Raw genomic sequence first — 18,275 nt, 5'->3', positions numbered from 1 at the left:
GCTTTCCTATACCACCACCTCGATCGTCAGCATCTTAAAGAGAATTCAAAAGCTCCTATACTCAAAATGTCAGCTTCTTCTCTATGTGCTTCTTCTTTATTGGGTATGGGTTAGTGGATCCCAGTGTGAGGCTTCAGGACCTTCCTTTCTTTTCAGCTGTGTGACACTTTGCTTCAGTGCAAACTGATAACATCATCAAACATTACCGAGTTTTCTTTGGAAAAGGCAGATTATTCTTAGACGACTTCCTTGGACTTCGTGCCATCTACTATTTAAGGTTTGTAGCTGTATTTAATACGACCTCAATTTTATTTTTAATGATTGTTTAAATATGTCACCCTATTTCATTTGATTTGTATTAGGTGATTTTTCTTAAAGAAAGGCATAGGAGGTTAGTTTTTCAGATGAACTCTTTTGCATAATTGAATATCCTTTGTTTATTGTCTCTGGAATCATATCTTCTCTCTGAACTAAAATTGCCAGGTATTTGCTTGCTGAAAAAAATCAGGTGCAAAAACAGTAGAGGGACCAGGGACAAGGAACATACATGGCACATGCATAATAACACAAAACATTAGAGAACAATCAGAAATGCAGTTTGGCAACAGTTGGCTGGAAATAACAGAAAACAATGAAATGTCTAAAGGGGAAGGTTTATGTTGATTTTTTCTTTCAGTTTAATGCTTTGCATTTAACCAAGGAATCACTAAAACAGAAGGGTTTATTATTCAAGTCCAACACTTGAATTTCATAATATGAAGGAAGATGATGCTGGGATGTTTCCCATCACTCTTTGGTAAAGAGTAGGGATGACTCCTAGAGCACAGCCAATTAAGAATGATTTTTACAAGATCCAGGGAAGAAAACATTACTACAACTTAAATCACACATCATATCCCACACACTAAGAGTGGGAGGCTTCAATGCCCTACTCTCCCCAATTGTCAGTTCTGCCACACAGAAACTTAACTGTAAAACAAGGAAACTGACCAATGTCATGACTCAAAGGGACCTAACAGATGTCTACAGAACATTTCATCCAAACACAGAAGAATATACCTTCTTCTCAGCACCTCACGGAACCTTCTCTAAAACTGACCACATACTCAGTCACAAAGAAGACTCAAAAAATACAAAAAATTACATAACATTTTGTTATTCATCACCATGGGTTAAAGTTGTTCGACAACATAAACTAATGAAAACCTATGAACTCATGAAAACTGAACAACACTGAACCGAACTACCACTGAGTGAAGGAAGAGATAAAGAAAGAATTCAAAGACTTCTTGAGAGCAGTTCTTCCCAGAGAGGTGAGTGGGTGCTAGCCTGGGCAGCCTGCCTGCCTGTCCGGGAAGGGAGCACAGCCCTTCCCCCCTCAGCTTCTGCGGCAGGGTCTTCGGTGTTCCAAGGGACCCCTCCCCTCCCCCCACTGCTGCGGGCCCTTTGTCTCCTGAGTCCTGGGAAGACCAGCTAGCCCTGTTGCCCTGCTGAGCAGTTCTTCCCAGAGAGGGCTGAGGAGCTCTATCCAGAGAGTGCTGTGAAGTCCTACCCAGAGAGTGCTGAGGAATTCTATCCAGAAAGTGCTGAGGAGTTTCATCCAGAGTGGGGGAGATGGGCAGGCGCCAATGCAAGAATTCCTCCAACAACCTGAAAGGCAACATGACATCGCCAGAATCCAGGGAGCTCGAAACTAGAAGAATTGAACACCCTACTCCAGAAGAAATAGAAGAAATCGACTCTAAGCGCTTCTTTATGAAAATAATAGAGGAACTTAAACAGGAGGTGAAAATCTGCCGTAAAGAAATGGAAGATAAGGATAACAAAAAAATTGAGGAAATGAGTAAAGAAATGGAAGAGAAATATACCAAAAAGTTTGAAGAAATGAGTAAATCCGTAAATGAAATTCTGGGAAACCAAGAAAAAACAATCAAACAGGTAATAGAAACAGTTCAAGATTTGAAAACTGAAATGGAGTCAATGAAGAAATCACAAACCGAGGGCCGGCTGGCTATGGAAAATCTGGGTAAACGAACGGAGACTTCAGAAACAAGCTTAACCAATAGAATACAAGAGATAGAAGAAAGAATCTCAGACTCTGAGGACACCATAGAGAAATTAAACACTCTGTCCAAAGAAAACAGCAAATCCAACAAATTCTCATCACAAAACATTCAGGAACTGTGGGACACAATAAAAAAACCAAATCTAAGAATAATAGGAGTAGAAGAAGGAGAAGAATTGCATTTCAAAGGTCCAGAAAATATACTCAACAAAATTATAGAAGAAAACTTTCCCATCCTAAAGAACGATATTCCTATGAAGGTTCAAGAAGCATACAGAACACCGAATAGACTGGACCAGAAAAAAACATCCCCTCGTCATATAATAATCAAAACACAAAGCATTCAGACTAAAGAAAGGATATTGAGAGCTGCAAAGGAAAAAGGTCAAGTAACTTATAAAGGTAAACCTATCAGACTTACACCAGACTTCTCGATGGAAACCATGAAAGCCAGAAGGTCCTGGATAGAGGTACTGCAGAAACTAAGAGACAATGGATGCAAACCCAGACTACTTTACCCAGCCAAGCTATTGTTCACTATCAATGGAGAAAACAAAATATTCCAGGATAAAAACAAATTTAAACAGTACGTAGCTACTAATCCAGCCTTACAGAGAATACTAGAAGGAAAATCACAACCCAAGGAATCCAACATTCCCAACACTGCCTACATTAACTCAGACATCTAGCGACCCTTCACAAGCACAACTCAAAGAAGGAAAACACATACACGCTACTACCCAAAAAAATGACTGGAGTCATCGATCACTGGTCATTAATATCACTTAATATCAATGGTCTCAACTCACCTATAAAGAGGCACAGACTTAGAGATTGGATACGAAAACAGGATCCAACATTCTGCTGTCTACAAGAAACACACCTCAACCACAAAGACAGACACCTACTCAGAGTAAAGGGTTGGGAAAAGGTTTTCCAAGCAAATGGACCTAAGAAACAAGCGGGTGTGGCCATTCTAATATCTAACAAAATCGACTTCAAACTAAAATCAATCAGAAGAGATGGAGATGGACATTTCATACTCATAACAGGAACAATTCATCAGGAAGAAGTCTCAATCCTGAATATCTATGCCCCTAATATAAAGGCACCCACATATGTAAAAGAAACTCTTCTAGAACTCAAGGCAGTCATCAAACCACACACACTAATAGTAGGAGACTTCAACACTCCTCTCTCACCAATGGACAGGTCAATCAGACAGAAACCTAACAGAGAAATAAGAGATTTACTGGAGGTACTGAATCAGATGGACTTAACAGACATCCATAGAACACTCCACCCAAATAGGAAAGAGTATACCTTCTTCTCTGCAGCTCATGGAACCTTCTCGAAAATTGACCACATACTTGGTAACAAAGCAAACTTCCACAGATACAAAAAAATATTAGTAACCACCTGTGTCTTGTCAGATCACCATGGATTAAAATTAGAATTCAACAACAATGGTACCCCCAGGAAGCCAACAAACTCATGGAAGTTGAACAGTCAACTACTAAATCACCCCTGGGTCAAGGAAGAAATAAAAAAATTAAAGTCTTCCTTGAATATAATGAAAACAAAGACACAACGTATTCAAACCTATGTGACACAATGAAAGCAGTGCTAAGAGGAAAGTTCATAGCACTAAGTGCCCACCTAAAGAAAACAGAGAAAGCACACATTGGAGACTTAACAACACACTTGAAAGCTCTAGAAAAAAAAGAAGCTGATTTACCCAGGAGGAGTAGAAGACTGGAAATAATCAAACTGAGGGCTGAAATCAACAAAATAGAAACACAGAAAACAATTCAAAGAATCAATGAAGCAAAAAACTGGTTCTTGGAGAAAATTAACAAGATTGACAAACCCCTATCCAAACTAATCAAACGGCAGAGAGAGAACTTGCAAATTAATAGGATCAGAAATGAAAAGGGGGACATAATCACAGACACAGAGGAAATTCAGAGAATCATTAGATCTTACTACGAAAGTTTATATGCCACAAAGTTGGAAAATGTACAAGAACTGGACATTTTTTTAGATAAGTACCATATACCAAAGTTGAACCAAGACCAGGTGAACAATCTAAATAGACCTGTTAGTCGTGAAGAACTAGAAGCTGTTATCAAAAATATCCCTACCAAAAAAAGCCCAGGACCAGATGGTTTCAATGCAGAATTCTACCAGAACTTCCAGGAAGAGGTAATACCTATACTCCTTAATGTATTCCACAATATAGAAAAAGAAAAGTCACTGCCAAACTCCTTTTATGAAGCTACAGTCACCCTAATACCAAAACCACACAAAGACACAACCAAGAAAGAGAATTACAGGCCAATCTCACTCATGAACATCGATGCGAAAATTCTCAATAAAATACTGGCAAACCGAATCCAAGAACACATTAGAAAAATCATCCATTATGATCAAGTAGGCTTCATCCCAGAGATGCAGGGATGGTTCAACATACGCAAATCTATCAATGTAATCCATCATATAAATAAACTGAAAGAAAAAAATCATATGATCATTTCATTGGATGCTGAAAAAGCGTTTGACAAAATTCAACACCCATTTATGATAAAGGTGTTGGACAGACTGGGGATACAAGGATCATACCTAAATATAATAAAAGCAATATACAGCAAGCCGACAGCTAACATCAAATTGAATGGAGAGAAACTCAAAGCCTTTCCACTAAAATCAGGAACACGACAAGGCTGTCCACTCTCTCCATACCTCTTCAATATAGTGCTTGAAGTTCTAGCAATAGCAATAAGACAACATAAGGGGATCAAGGGGATTCGAATTGGAAAGGATGAAGTTAAACTTTTGTTATTTGTTGACGATATGATAGTGTACATAAGCGACCCCAAAAACTCTACCAAAGAACTCCTACAGCTGATAAACACCTTTAGTAACGTGGCAGGATACAAGATCAACTCCAAAATATCAGTGGCACTCCTATACACAAAGGATAAAGAAACGGAGAGGGAAATCAGAGAAACATCACCTTTCACGATAGCCACAAACACCATAAAATATCTTGGAGTTACCCTAACCAAGGATGTGAAAGACCTATTTGACAAGAACTTTAAGCCTTTGAAAAGAGAAATTGAGGAGGATACCAGAAAATGGAAAGACCTCCCCTGCTCTTGGATTGGGAGAATCAACATAGTAAAAATGGCAATTCTACCAAAAGCAATCTACAGATTCAATGCAATCCCCATCAAAATCCCATCAAACTTCTTCACAGACCTTGAGAGAACAATAATCAAGTTTATATAGAAAAACAAAAAACCCAGGATAGCCAAAACAATCTTATACAATAAAGGAACTTCTGGAGGCATTACTATCCCTGACTTCAAACTCTATTACAGAGCTACAGTATTGAAAACAGCTTGGTATTGGCATAAGAACAGAGAAGTTGACCTATGGAATCGAATAGAAGACCCAGATACTAACCCTCAAACCTATGAACACCTAATTTTTGACAAGGGAGCTAAAGGTATACAATGGAAGAAGGAAAGCGTCTTTAACAAATGGTGCTGGCATAACTGGATGTCAACCTGTAGAAGAATGAAAATAGATCCATATCTATCACCATGCACAAAAATCAAGTCCAAATGGATTAAAGACATCAACATCAATCTGTCCACTTTGAACCTGATAGAAGAGAAAGTGGGAAGTAGTCTACAAGATATAGGCACAGGAGGCCACTTCCTAAGTAGGACCCCAGTAGCACAGACAATAAGCGAAACAATGAATAAATGGGACCTGCTGAAACTGAGAAGCTTCTGTAAAGCAAAGGACACTGTCAGTAAGACAAAAAGGCTGCCTTCTGACTGGGAGAAGATCTTCAAAAACCCCTCATCAGACAAAGGTCTGATCTCCAGAATATACAAAGAACTCAAGAAACTAGACACTAAAACTCTAATTAACCCAATTAAAAAATGGGGTACTGATCTGAACAGAGAATTCACAACAGATGAACTTCGAATGGCCAGAAGACACTTAAGGTCATGCTCAACCTCCTTAGCGATCAGGGAAATGCAAATCAAAACCACTTTGAGATACCATCTTACACCTGTCAGAATAGCTAAAGTTAAAAACACCAATGATAGCCTATGCTGGAGAGGATGTGGAATGAGGGGAACACTCATCCATTGTTGGTGGGAATGCAAACTCGTGCAGCCACTTTGGAAATCAGTGTGGCGGTTTCTCAGGAAACTGGGAGCCAACCTCCCTCAGGACCCAGCAATTCCTCTCTTGGGAATATACCCAAGAGATGCCCTAACATACTACAAAAGCGTTTGTTCAACTATGTTCATAGCAACACTATTTGTAATAGCCAGAACCTGGAAACAGCCTAGGTGCCCCTCAATAGAAGAATGGTTAAAAAAGGTGTGGAACATATACACATTAGAGTTTTACTCAGCGGTAAAAAATAATGACATCTTGAATTTTGCATGCAAATGGATGGAAATAGAAAACGCTTTACTGAGTGAGGTAAGCCAGACCCAAAAAGAGGAACACGGTATGTATTCACTCATAAGTGGATTCTAACCATAATTAAAGGTCTTTGAGCCTATTATTCGTGATCCTAGAGAAGCTAAATAAGAAGACGAACCTGATGAAGATTATTTAGCTATCCGCCAGGAGGTAGGAAATAGTCAAGAATCCCAGGTAACCTTGGGTGCATGGGGGGTGGGGTGGGAGGGTTGTTGGAAGGGGAGAAGGTTAGAGAGAAGGGAGTAGGGGAGGAATGGAGAAAGCTCGGTTGACCGGGATGGGGGGAAGGGAGGAAGGATGAATGTGGGATCAGGGAAGAATATATTTCAACTAAGGGAGTCATATTAGAGTTTACAGGAAACTTGATTATATATGGGATCCCAGGTCCAAGGAGAGATCACCAGATTGTTCTCTGGACAGAGGAGGGGGTGCCTGAACCGGCCTTGGCCCGTGACCATACTGATGAATATTTTGCTTATCACCATAGATCCTTCATCTGGCGTTGGATGGCGATACAGATGGAGGCCCGCGTTGGAGCACCGAACTGAGCCCCCCAAGATCCAAATGAGGAGCAGAAGGAGGAAGAAAATGACGAAGGACTGCGAGGGATACTATCACCCACTGATACAAGGGGTCGGATCTAATGAGAGTTTACCAAGGCCAGATGGACCGTGACTGAACGAGCATGTGATCCAACCAGATTCTCTGAATGTGGCCGGATTCTCTGAATGTGGCTGGCCTGGAGTCTTTCTGAGAAGCCATTGACAATGACACTGGGACTAGTTTCCTCTGCATATACTGGATTTTTGGGATCCAGTCTGTTTGGATGCTCACCTTCCTGGACCTGGAGTGAGGGGGGAGGAACTTGGACTTCCCATAGGGCAGGAGACCCTGACTGCCCTTGGGGACAAAGAGGGAGGAGGAGAGGGAGGGGGGGAGTGGGAGGGCATTGGGAGGAGGGGCGTAAATGGAAACTTTTTATAATTTAATAAAATTACTTTCAAAAAAAAAACAAAGACTTCTTGAATTCAATGAAAATGAATCCACAACATATTCAAACTAATGGGACACAATGAAAGCAGTGCTAAGAGAAAAGTTCATAGTACTAAGTGCCTATGTAAAGAATTTGGAGAAATTTCACAAGAGTGATTTAACAGCAGATCAGAAAGCTCTTGAACAAAAAGAAGAAAACTCCCCCAAGAAGAGAAGATGACAGAAAACAATCAAACTCAGGGCTGAAATCAATAAAATTTGGAAATCAGAAAATTGGGAATAACCTGCCTCAGGATCTTGCTCAATTTCTATGTTTAAAGATAAGCACACACTTTAGGACTCCTCTTAAAGATGCTGAAATACATGTTGACACTGAAGAGGCATTTATGTATCGTTTTGTGATGCCCACCTATTAATGGCTCAGTTGGTCTAAGTTAAATAACCAATATTTCATTGTCTAGCTCCAGAAAACAGATCCTTTGTAATTTTGTGACTGGTAACACTAGCCTTCATTTGTCTCAAGACTGTAATATAATCCCCATTTTTTCTATTTGTAAATTGGAAAATATATTATTTAAACTCACAGGATACTTCAACATGAAACAGAGGACATTCTTGAATTTTAATCAGAAACCAATAAATAGATCATTTCTTAACTTCTGATTTCAGTTTCAGAAAGCTTTAATAATATCTTATGTTTGACTTTTCTGTTACAAACTTAGGATTCTGTTATAAACTTAAAATGCTGATATTTAACATAAGGCTGATGATAATGAATTGTCATATGTCAAATCACCCAAGGATATTAGGATGAGCCTTGCTCACTGTGACATTGTGTCAGGCATTCCAGTAATTATTGTGGCATTTGCATTTTACTGTAGTTGTTTGTCTGTTGATTAATGATGCCATTTTCTCTTCCGAGTTTGAACTCTGATATTAACTTGCTCATTTGCTATTTTTGTTAGTGTGCCTTTGCTGGCTGAAATTTGTTGATCAGATAATTTTCCTTGGAGAAATTCTTCTTATTCTTCAATCTTAAATAATTTATCTAAGTTTCTATTCTGAAGATTTTGTCTTGCTTCTTTGAAACGTCCTGTTCTGTATGAATTTTGCCTTCATGACCTTTGTGAGTATATTAGAAAGAAATTTATACAATCTTACTGGGTTCAGGGTGTTGGAAGAAGGCCGCTTGTTGGTTCCTGGCTACTCAGCCCTGAAATAATCACACAGAAACTATATTATTCAAATCACTACTTGGCCTATTAGCTCTAGCTTCTTATTGGCTAATTCTTACATACCAATTTAACCCATGTGGCTGTGGTTTACCAGCTAAAGTTCTGGCATCTCTCTCTGGTTCTCTATTCTGACTTCTAATGTCATGTGACTAATATGGCTTCTCTATTCTGACTCCATCTTTTTTCTCCCAGCATTCAGTTTAGTTTTCCCCACCTACCTCTGTTCCCTGCACAGGTCAAAAGCAGTTTCTTTATTAACCAATGGTATTCACAGCATAGAGAGTAGAATCTCACATCACCTCCCCTTTTCTGTTTAAATAAAATGGAAAGGTTTAACTTTAACATAGTAAAATTACATATGACAAAACAGGTATCAAACAAGAATTACAGTTATAATATTTATATCTACTTTATATCTATTCTTCAGTTCCATCAAAGACTCTAGAAGGATATAATATTACATAAGTAAACTGGAAATGCAAGTAACTTCCAAAACTCTAGAATTGACAGAGATATCTCACTGTCTGAGTTACCCAAAGTTCTTTTGTACTGTTGATGCATCCATCTTCAGCTTACAAGCCCATCGTATTCAGAAGACTTTTCCATGGAGCAGGAAATTTCAAAAATACTTCCACTTATATTGACAGTTTGTCAGTCACTTTTTTCTGTGTCCTGCAGAATGTCTGGCAGACTTTTACAGGAACTAGGAACTCCAAAGGACCATCTCACCTTTAGGCATGTTCAGCAGTCATTTCTCTCTGGATACTGCATGTTCATTTCATCAAGTAGTCCAGGCAAGAGCAAGTTTTGCCCAAATGGCTAATCAACTTCATAAGGAGCCTCTTTGATGCCCATCCCAGGAGCATATGTGTCTCATTTTCATGAAAAGTCCTAAGATATTAACCACATTTAAATGCCATATTCTGTAGTCTTTAAAAGATTTGAAGAATGCCTTTCCATCTGAAATACATATCTGTCCACCTAGAAAATCTAACATGACTACAAGCTTGATCATTATAGATGATTTTCTATTAACCTATATTTCTTAATTATACAATACATTTTTAAATGAGCTATACAAACATAATACCTTAATCAGGAACATAGAACTATATATTCCTATAGTGAAGTATATTAGTAATATTGTTTTATTAAATTTATTCTAAAATATTGATTCATAAAATATCTAGCAAAGCTGCTTAATTCTCAATGTAGCTGCAACTTTTTTCAAGATTAAAAGGCATCTATTCAAGAAATTATTTTCATGGTTTAGTTCTTTGTGACCCTACTCTTTAAAATGTGAATGCTTACTCATCTAAAATAGAGAAGCAACACTAGACAGATGAAAGGAAATCTTAGATATCCAATGAGTTTTGTTATGGTGGCTTAAGCAATATAGGCAAGGTGTTATGTAGAGGATCAGAGATTACTGAAAGACAGTTGCCCTCTTCAGCATAGGCAGAAGCTCATCAAACTATACATCTGCAGTGCATGACTTGTGAGTAGCTCCACAGGCTGGAGGTCAAGCATCTTCCTGTAGCTTGAATGTTCTCTGCTTCTTCTAGGAGTTCAGCTATCTCCTGTTTCTTTCAGGCTGCCAGGCTGATCTGCCTCCTTAGAAAGGTAGGCTGATCTAAGAGTCTTCTAAGCAATAAAATTGTTTGCTTTTCTTTCATTTTGGCCTTGCTAGTTGCTAAGTGTCTCTCAGCACTCCTTTCTGTTTGTATACACTTCAAGAGGTAGGATCCTAGTATATCAGATCAGTTTCAGGTAATTCTCAAACCTTTGAGTTGTCTGATTCCTGATGTTAGTGAGCCTTCTTGTAGGTGCTCCACCTCACATTAGACTATTTTTGTGTTAAATTTCCCTCCAAGATGGAAGGTTATCTGTGAGTAAAATACTACAGAACACTCAGAACAAGGCCTTGCTTTTCCACTGACCATTTGATCCCATGTACCAATATCTACTTCCAGTGAGTTCTGTATAGTCTTCAAATAACCACTTGTATTTTCATTTTAAGATAAATATCAATACCTGTCAAATTTTGTTTTAATTCATTATCTAATGCTTAATATATAATATCGTATTTCTGTAGTATTATACTTATATTTGCTTGTGTGCACTATATATCATGGATGCTTTTTATTTCATATGGCATATATACATTTGTCCCTTTTCAATTCACAACTTTTAGATTCCTTTTCTTCTTTGTAAAAGTATCATATGTTTAGTTGAGGCTATAATTATAACTTGAACACTTTAAAATTTCACTCTAACAAAGTAACTTTCCCCTCTTACATCTTTCTCCAATAATTAATTATGAAACTTTTCATAGAACTTTGACATTTTAACTTTGATAAGAAAACACTTTTATATTTTAAGCTATAATTATCCCATGTGCTCTTGACTTCTAAGAATCAGCCAAATTATCAGCACTTTTGTAGTCCTTGGAAGTTAATTTTCAACCGTGCATGGTTTCTTGTTCAAAAAATGCAAATATGATTTCCAGTAATTCATATATTCAAGAGCTGGGGATATAGGCCATTATCTAGAGTACTTGCTTAGTACCCACAGTGCTCTGTATCTGATCCCTGTGCTTCATAAATGACATGGTAGTCAGTGCTTGTCCTTTAAGTTGTAAGGAGGTAGAAGTGAGAAGATCTGTTGGTACCCAGGCTTTTCCCGGCTCTTCAAGGCACTATGCAGAGCTGTATCTCCTAGCATTCAAGCTTTGAGAGCTTTGTCCTCTATTGACATGGTAATTCCACCTGCAAGCAAAGGTCCTAGCAGGGCAAACAGGACGTCTGGCACTGCAGCTGCTAGGCATCCCCTGCTCGGCACCTCCTGTCACTGGCTCTGGGCGCCCGACACCCCGATATCACTTCCGGGTGGGAGGGGGTTCTCGTCCCTTGGCCCCTAAGTATTTAAACCTGGAATTTCGCTGAATAAAGTTGACATTTACCCTTTGGGCAAATGATCCTGGTCTCTGTGTATGTGTCTGTTAAACTCCTAGGATATTGATCCAGACTTGCGGTTCCATACGGGAAGCGTGCCTCCATATCGGAGAGTAGGGTTTCGCAGATTTGGGCACCACAAAGATCATTTAGTCACTCTCAGTTACAGAGGGATTTTAAAGGTGTTCTGATATTCAGAAGACCCTATCTCAAAGCAACATAATAAATTTTCCACAGGATAAGACAGAAGCTTATTTTTTTTTGTTCATGTTTTGTAAATAAACCAAACTTTTTATCTTGAGACCCCAACATAAAAGGAATCTGCTCTCTTTTTTGGAGATTATATTTTTCCAGCTATAAAAAATATGTTCAGGCTTCATGTTCCCCATTATCAGGAGTCCTTGCGAGGGTTACTTTCATGGATTCCATGGACTTTCCTTTGCATTATGTTTCTACCTCACTTCTGAAATGCACCCTCTCAAATTGCAGTCATTTGTCGTGATAATCATTCCTGTCCACTTGACCCATCCTGTTCAATAACCCACCTACCCCATTCCAGCTTCAAAATATATTCTAGTTTTCCTTTACAGGAAGATTCTTGTCTCCCCTTCCCGCTTTATATCTTTCTTGTTACTTAGCTTTTCTGGGTTTTCATACCATACTTTACAGCTAATGTCCTTTTGTAAGTGAGTACATACCATGTTTGTCCTTCTGTGTTTGGGTTACATCACTCAGCATGATATTCTCAAGTTCCACCCATTTGCCTGCAAATTTTCTGTTGTCATATTTTGATCAGTTGAATAATATTCCATTGTGAAAATGTACCATATTTTCTTTATCCATTCTTCAGTTGAGAGACATCTGGGTTATTTCCAGTTCCTAGTTATTATGAATAAAGTTGCTACTAATATAGTTCAACAAGTGTCTTTGTGGTAGGATGGTGTGTCCTTTAGGCATATGCCAAGGAAAGATATAACTGGATCTCGAGGTAGATTGAATCCTAGTTTCCTGAGAAACTAGTATATTGATTTCCAAAATGACTGTACAACTTTGCACTCCCATAAGCAATGGATGAATGTTCCAAGGTATATGCCAAGGAGAGATATAACTAGATCTCAAGGTAGATTGAGTCCCAGTTTTCTGAGAAACTAGTATATTGATTTCCAAAATGACTGTACAACTTTGCACTCCCATTAGCAATGGAAAAGTATTCCTTTTGCTTCACCTTCTCCACAGCATAAGCAGTCACTTGTGTTTTTTGTCTTGGCCATTTTGAAAAGCACAAGATGCAATCACAAAGTCGTTTTGATTTGCATTTTCCAGATAACTAAAGATGTTAAACATTTTAGTGTTTCTCTGTCATCTGACATTCCTCTGTTGAGAATTCTCTGTTTATGATCATACTCCAAGTTTTAATAGGATAATTTAGTCTGTTGATGTCCAGTTTCTTTTTTCCTTTAAGATTTACTGATTTATTATGTATACAGTGTTCTGTCTACATGATTGCCTGCTGGCCAAGAGAGGGCGCCAGATCTCATTACAGATGGTTGTGAGCCATCATGTGGTTGCTGGGAATTGAACTCAGAACCTCTGGAAGAACAGTCAATGCCTTTAACCATTAAGCTATCTCTCCATCCCAATATCTAGTTTCTTGTGTCATTATATATTTTGGATATTAGGCCTCTGTCAGGTTTGGAGTTGGTAAAAATTCTTTTCTACTTTGAGGGTTGCCATTTCATCCTGTTGAATGTGTCCTTCGCCTTAGAGAAACTTTTCAGTTTCATGAGGTGCCATTTATTAATTGTTAATTATTTTGCCTTTGCAATTGGTGTTCTGATTAGGAAGTTGCATCCTCTGGCAAAGCATTCAGGGTTATTTCCCAATTTCTCTTCTAACTGGTTCATTGTATCTGTTTTATTTTGACATATTTGATCTACTTGGACTTGAGTTCTATGAAGAGTGATAGATATAGATCTATTTGTATTCTTCTATATGCCAATATTCAGTTAGACCAACATCATTTATTGAAGATGCATTTCTTCTTTTTTTCTTTTTATATTTCTGACTTTTTTTGAATCAAACTTGAGTGTCCATAGGTATGTGGCATTGCATCTGGCTCTTCAGTTTGATTCCTTTGATCAACATGTCTGTTTTTGTGCCAATACAATGTGGTTTTTATCAGTAAGGCTTTGTAGGTCAGCTTGGAATCAGGGATCATAACACCTCCATAGTTCTTTCATTGTATAGGTTATTTTGGATATCCTGGGCCTTTTCTTTTACTGTACGAAGTTGAGTATTTTTATTTCACAATAACAATAAACAAATTGTCTATAAACAAATGTGTTGGAATTTTCATGGCAGTTGCTTTGAATCTGTAGATTGCTTTTGGTAAGGTAATCATTTTTACTATGTTAATCCTACCAATTTATGAGAATGGGAGATCTTTCTTGAGGGAAACTGGTTTATAATTCTCTTTCTTGGTTGAATCTTTGTGTGGTTTGAGTATCAAGTACCTTTGTGTGGTTTGTGAGGTCTCATGAAGTGAATTTGGCAATGTTCCTTATGTTTCTATTTGGAGGAAGAATTTGAGGATGATTGCTTTTAGGTCTTCAAGGAATTACTGGTAGAATTCTGCATTAAAGCTATTTGCTAATATTTGGTTGGAAAAGTATTAATGACTACTTCTATTTCTTCAGGGGTTATAGGTCTATTTAAATTGTTTATTGGATCTTGATTTGACTTTGGTAATTGCTATATATGGGTAAAATTGTCCATTTCTTTTAAATTGTTTAATCTTGCGGCATACATGTTTTTGAAGTATGAACCAAAGTTTCGTTGGATTTCCTTGATTTCTGTTTTTATCTCCTCTTTTTTGTTTCTGATTTTGTTGATTTTGATATTCTCTCTCTATCATTTAGTTAGTTTGGATAAGGATTTGTCTATCTTGTTATCTTTTTCGAAGATTCTACTCTTTGTTTCATTGATTCTTTGTATTGTTCTCTATGTTTATAGTTTATTGATTTCAACCTCAAGTTCATTTCCTACCATTTACTCATGTTGCATGTGTTTGCTTTTTTGTTTCTGTTTTGTTCTAGAGCTATCAGCCATGTTGCTAATTTGCTAGTATGAGATCTCTGCAATTTCTTTGTATGTAGGTACTATGCTATAGTTTAGTGCTATAAACTTTCTTCTTATCACTGCTTTCATTGTGTCCAATATGTTTTGGTAGGTTGTGCATTGATTTTCATTGAATACTAGAATTTCTTAAATTTCTTTCTTTGTTTCTGCCTTGACACAGTAGTCATTCAGTAAAGAGTCATTCAGTTTCCATGAGTTTGCAGGCTTTCTGTTGTTTCTGTTGTTGGTGATATCCATCTTTAATTCATGATTGTCTGGTAGGATACAGAAGATTATCTCAATTTTCCTTTGTCTTTTGAAGCTTGCTTTGTGACTGCTTATGTGACCATATTTTAGAGATTTTCCCACAAGTTTCTGAGAAGAAGGTATATATTTTTATTTTTGCATAAATATTCTGTAGATATCTGTTTGGTCCATTTGATTCATAATATCTGTTTGTTCCTCAATTCCTGTGTATAGTTTTGACTTATATGACCTGTCTGTGTGTGAGAGAGGGTTATTGAAGTCACCTATTATTAATGTGTGAGTTCAATGTGTGATTTAAGCTTTAGTAATGACTCTTTTACAAATGTGATTGTCCTTGTATTTGAGACATAGAGGTTAAGAATTGAAGCATCATCTTGGTGGATTTTTCCTGTGATTTGTATGAAATGTCCTCAATATCTTTTGAATAATTTTTGTTTGAAGTTTACTTTATTAGATATTAGGATAGCTACACCTGCTTGTTTCTTTTTTGTTTTGAAAGTAATTTTATTAAATTATAAAAGTTTCCATTTCCGCCCCTCCTCCCAACACCCTCCCACTCCCCCCACTCCCTCTCCTCCTCCCTCTCCATCCCTAAGAGCAGTCAGGGTTTCCTGCCCTGTGGGAAGTTCAAGTTCCTCCCCCCTCCCTCCAGGTCCAGGAAGGTGAGTGTCCAGACAGACTGGATCCCCAAAATCCAGTATATGCAGAGGAAACAGGTCCCAGTGTCATTGTCAAAGGCTTTTCAGAAAGACTCCTGGCCAGCCACATTCAGAGAATCTGGTTGGATCGCGTCCTCGTTCGGTCCCAGTCCAACTGGCCTTGGTAAACTCTCATTAGATCCATTCCCTTGTATCAGTGGGTGATCGTATCCCTCGCAGTCCTGATTTCCTTTTTCATTTTCTCCCTCCTTCTGCTCCTCATTTGGGCCTTGGGGGGCTCAGTCCGGTGCTCCAATGTGGGTCTCCGTCTGTATCGCCATCCATTGTCGGAAGAAGGTTCCCTCTGGTCTTGCCTTCTTTGCTCACGTTCTCTCTCCTCCTGCTTCTCGTTTGGACCTAGGGAGTTAAGTCCAGTGTTCCAATGTGGGTCTCTGTCTCTATCTCCATCCATCGCCAGATGAAGGTTCTATGGTGATAAGCAAAATATTCACACCTGCTTGTTTCTTAGGTTCATTTTTTTTTGAAAATCTTTATTCATCCCTTTGAGTTAATGTCTAACTTTGATGTTGAGGTGTGTTTCTTGCATGTAGTAGGAGGATGGATCTTGCTTCCCGCTCCATCTGTTAATCTGTGTATTTTTACTGGTGAATTAAGTCTGTTGATATTGAGAGATATTAATGATCAATGATTGTTAATTATTGTTATTTAGTTAGTGGTGTTAGTCGTATGTGTGTGTGTGCATGCATACACTTTTCTCTTTTTTCTTTTTTGCTGAGATTGTCTATTACTTTTATTTCATGAGTGTATTTAACTTTCTTGAGTTGGAGTTTTCCTTCCATGACCTTCTCTTGGGCTGCATTTGCGGACAGATATTGTTTAAATTTGACTTTGTAACAAAATTCTTGCACCTCTATAGGCACGTCCTTTTCTAGGTTAAGAAAATTATCTTCTATGATTTTGTTAAATATATTTTCTGGATTTTTGAGCTGGGATTCTTCTCTTGCTTCTACTCCTGTATCCTTGGGTTTAATCTTTTCATAGTGTCCAAGATTCCCTAAAGATTTTGTGTTAGAAATATTTTAAGATTTAACGTTTTCTTTTATGTATGAATCTATTTCTTCTAATGTTTATTCAAAGTCTGTTAATCTCTCTTCCATCTATTGTACTCTGTAGTTTATCTTTGGTTATCCAGATTTTCCATTTGCAGAATTCCCTCAGTTTGTGTGGTTTTTTAAAATTGTGTCTTTTTCTATTTACAGGTCTTTAATATTTTGGCTCACTTTTTTTTTTAAAAAAAAACATTCTTAACAGTTTTTTATTTTTATTTTTTTAAGTTTTTGTTTATTTATTTATTAAAAATTTCCACCTCCTCCCCACCTCCCTTTTGCCTCCCCCTCCTCACCTCCCCCTCCCTTTCTAGTTCAAAGAGCAATCAGGGTTCCCTGCCCCGTGGGAAGTCCAAGGTCCTCCCCCCTCCATCCAGGTAAATTTTTTATTAGGCATTGTAAATACGTCTAGGTTATAATTCTAGATTTATGATGTTTCCAGGGTGAATGTTAAGGATTTCCAACTATAATTAGTTGTTTAATTATATTTTGTAATTTGGGCTTGACCTTACATTAAATATCTTGCTTTACAATTAACATGCATGCTGTTCTGAAGAAGGCATTCTCCAGAATGGTTTGAGAGCTGCATAGTTTAGGCCTTGCATTAAAATCTCTTAGGCCTTTTTCTAATTTGTATATTCAGTATCATAAATCCTATATGCTCTGCTTCTGTGGTTTAGAGTCTTATTCTTCTTGATCTGTCACAGCTCAAACACTGAAGTATGTAGCTATCGCCATTCTTTTACAGGCTCGGTCACATTTTCTGAAAGTTTATTTTCATCTGGTTAAGGTCCGGGTTGTTTCCATGACTTTTCTAGGACTTTTCAGGACCTGTCTCCCTCCAGACCTCTTCATGTACCTCTTGCCTTCTCCCTTCTGCATCCTCCTGCATAACTCCCTTCTCCCTTCTTTGTATGTAAGAGGAACACCTTCACATTATCACATTGGTTCCTATTCCTCAGATAAATGTAATTTTCTCCACATGTACGTGGTATATTCTCATTCTGATTTATTATTATTGTTCAAAAGTCAGTGCTTTGTGGGATCTTCCTTGGCGTCTGTCTGAAATTTCTGGATATTTTGCTTGTTTGTTTTTAGTTCACCTCTTAGACCCCTTCTCTATTTTTCATTTCAATTTTTAGCCATGGCAAGTCTCTTCTAAACTTTATCTCATTTGCCATGGTTTCTTTCTGTTCTCATTCATGTTCAAAGACGGAATTAATATTTATTTTTTTCCTTCAGTCAGCCATAGCAACGGCAGCAATGTTTGGTATACTTAATACCTACTAAAGTTTTATTTAATTAAGAGTTGGATAAATGAATGAATAAAAAAGTATATAATTTTCTTAGCATGGATATGATCT

Source organism: Myodes glareolus, chromosome 16 (genome assembly GCF_982192425.1).
Source record: "Myodes glareolus chromosome 16, mMyoGla1.1, whole genome shotgun sequence".
NCBI classification, from domain to species: Eukaryota; Metazoa; Chordata; class Mammalia; order Rodentia; family Cricetidae; genus Myodes; species Myodes glareolus.
This window is presented reverse-complemented; position numbering follows the sequence as displayed.